General features: G+C 42.0%; 1 protein-coding gene across 1 annotated transcript in view; it reads right to left on the minus strand.

The window, feature by feature from the left end:
- Nucleotides 1–3,280: 3,280 nt before the first annotated feature.
- Nucleotides 3,281–3,449, minus strand: part of LOC138022311 (dual specificity protein phosphatase 3-like) — a 6,113-nt gene continuing 5,944 nt past the window's right edge. The window contains exon 2 of the mRNA XM_068869417.1: nucleotides 3,281–3,449. This exon is cut by the window's right edge and continues 739 nt beyond it. The gene's annotated coding sequence lies outside the window, so the exon portion shown is untranslated.

The raw sequence follows: 3,449 nt of genomic DNA on the forward strand, positions 1-3,449 counted from the left end.
ATCGCTTGCAAATAAATACCGGTGTATTCACAGGAACCCCAGGCGTCTATTTGACGACCTTGTTGACCTTTGAGTGGCTGAATGGGGGGCGTTCAGTCAGGGTTTGTTCCAAAATCAACTGTTACGCATTCGATTACAAAAATAACGAGTACACACACACACAAAAAAAAGCATGCTCTGTTTATTCCTGCGTGCTTGTTCGCTGATGTAGTTTTGGAGACTGATTTGTTTTCGTGACTCCAGAGCAGCAAATTCGGGTACCATGCTGTGGAGCTTAGAGGTGGCTTGGAACGGGACCAGCTCTCAACGCGGTATCACGTGGATTGCCTTGCTGTTACATCGATCTTACAATATTGCAGATATTACCATTAGATCAAACATGATCTTACAAATAGCTTCATTTTACAAACGAAACGCTGTAATATCACATCCGTTGAGACAAAGTAGAAATCTGCCAAATCTGAATGTTTGTCTTGAGCGTAATTTCTCGGCCCTTGAAGTCTGCACAAATTGTTCTGTAACAAACTAATTTTACAAATCCACGTTTCACAAGCCCTCGTTTCACAATGTCCAGCTACTTCTGCAATCCATGAATGTCCAACGGAAAACGTGGCCAATATAACTTTGCCGACGTTTTACTGCGATGCCGCCAAAAACGTCTAGCGTTTTTATTTGGTGCCTTTTCGATATTAGGCGTCTGTATCACAAAGGGTTTTGATTACTCTTGAGATATAATAACGAATAACTGATTTCTGATGGACAATTATGCATCTGATGGGATGTCGAGAAACCAATTCTACAAGTGTATACATTAATACATTCACAGTCAGACTCCATTGTGCAAAATAACTGACCCATGATTTTTCCTAGAAAACACAAAAGGTACTTTTGCACCAACGCCCTCAGTTGCGACTAATTTCGGCTTTCGATATTGGTTTCTGATCGGCTGATTATGGTCAACAAGAGTAAATAACATGTTTTGATCAACAATAAGGACCTTTTATTAGCCTGTTGCAGGCTCCCAGATAGTCGAAAACAACTGCGTATGAAAGAACGAGTGGGGGCTTGGGTCGAGGCGCGAGTCCATCTCCCCATTCTGCTCGCGGCTTCGCCGCCAAAATTTTATTCCGAGTGCCCACAATACCGCCAGCTACTCAGGCTAAGAAGATTTAAGCCACGGCTACACGAGCGATTTTTTGCTCGCGCCGGTGATGCGATTTTTTCAAACTTTGTCGCGTCGCCAGCGCGAGATGAAAATCGCATGTGTAGCCACCCTTGAACTGGCGACGGGACAGCTGAAAAAATCGCAAGAAAAAAATCGCCAGAGTTGAAATCGCAGAGATAGTTGCCCGTGCAGCCACCCTGCAACCTTTTGCCCATGCTCGCGACGAGACTAAACAGTATTGAGCCAATGAAATTAAAGGAGGAATGTTTGTTTATAGTGCCCCGGTCTCTTGAAGTATGCGATTGGCGCGGCCTTCAAGTTGTCGCCAAAATTTGTCTCAAGTGTAGCCACCCTCGCGCGCAGGCGACACGACAACAGTTGAAAACAATCGCATCACCAGCGCGAGCAAAAAATCGCTCCTGTAGCCGCGGCTTTAGTTTTTCACATTTTTGACACAACAATCTTTGTGGCAGTTGAACCTTCCGCTTGACTTTGACTACTTTCCTTGCCCGCGCGCCGGATTAACCTCAGAGATATAACAAATATCTTACTAACCTCGTTTTCTAGGTCCGTACTTAAGTTACGGATCCTCGGTTTTTTCCCGTTGATTTATGGCTCGCGCGCTTCATAAATCAACGGAAAAAATAAAAAAAGAACGAAATAAACGCAGATTCCTACTGGGTTTGCCATACCGGCAACCCAGTAAAAAACAACGGACCTCGAACTCGGTTAGTAAGAGGTATTTATCATATGGCCCGTACGGCCCCGCGCGGGCTTTCATTGCAAAACTATTGGGGAAATGCCCGTATGAGGGCCGTACGCATTAGCGCGCGCAGGGCCGGAAAAAGCCTTACGGCCCTACTAGGAACACGCACTGCTCCGTGCAATGCAATTTTAGGGAATTTCGTCGCTTTTAAAAATCCAAGTAATTTACAGCCAGAAAAGCAAATGCAAACAAGATATTAGATAAATTTTCTGTGCATATTTTTGTTTTTTATTTTGTCCAAACTTCTTCTTCTGAGTGCTCTTAAATAGTGTAAAGAGTCCATATGATAAAAATGCTCATTGACTGAGTTTAGGTCAGGCCGGACAGGAAAATATTTGGCCCTCGGTCATTGAGCATGGACCCGTACGCCATGACCTGGGGCCAAATATTTTCCCGTCCGGCCCTCCCACTTAGTCAACAAGTACATAGCATTTAACAGGCGGGTTATAGATGAAAGATGGGATGGGATGTAATGGGAAACCTTAATAGATTAAAGATGTAGATGTAGATGCAGATAGAAGTAATCCTTGCACTTATGTGGACAATTTAAGTAAATGGACGCCTGTAAAATTCAGGTGGTTTCGACGGGATTTGAACCCATGACTTCTGCGACGCAGGTGCAATGCTCTACCAACTGAGCTTTGAAGCCACTCGGTTGTGAGCAGGTCAATTTTTTAGGCTTATGTGTTCCTGTGAAAGGACTGATGAATGAAATAAATGTGTGTATTTGAAGTGCAGATTATAGACGAAAGGTGGAAGTCATCCTCGCTCATAGTTCTTGCTTAAGCATTCTACTAGTGCTGCCTGAATTTTTCAGGTGTCTATAAAGTGAAAATAGCACTCTTTTCAATTGACGTCACAATCTAGCGCCCAAAGCATTATGGGATGAATGTGCAGACAAAGACAGACATTTTAGCATTGTCTGTCCACATTTCAATCCCACAATGCTTTGCAATAATCTGTTTTTATCACAAATTCAAATGCAAATTCACTCATTTATTTAATGCATCAGTCCTTTCACGAGAACACATCAGCCCAACAATTTGACCTGCTCCCAACTGAGTGGCCTTATTTCAAATAATAATTGGCTGCCATTTTAGTATTCTTTTGTTTGCTTGTAAGCCTTCTTCTTAAACTTAAAATTCAAAAGAATATTATTGAACCTTGAACGAAGCAATAAGGGCTAATTTGCAAGCAAACAAAAGAATACTAAAATGGTGGCCACTTTGGAATCACCTCCATCATTGGACTGTTCCCACAAGGAAATAGCTGTTGTGATCATACACAGTAAATTAATTAAAGTGGATAAGTCAGTAAGAAAAGTGAGATAGGAAGCGGTGCAATACTCATTCCCATCATAATAATAATTTTAATTTTCAAACGAAGAAAATGCTGTTGTTAAAAAAAGGTATTAGCTGAGAACAAAACAGGATGATAACAGTAACGTTTCTATAAAAAACTGCAACTGCAACTGCAAAAGGTATGGAGCAGTTGATATCATTTCCATCCAAACTGAAA

The sequence above is a fragment of the Montipora capricornis genome, chromosome 10, assembly GCF_036669925.1.
Source record: "Montipora capricornis isolate CH-2021 chromosome 10, ASM3666992v2, whole genome shotgun sequence".
Lineage (NCBI taxonomy): Eukaryota > Metazoa > Cnidaria > Anthozoa > Scleractinia > Acroporidae > Montipora > Montipora capricornis.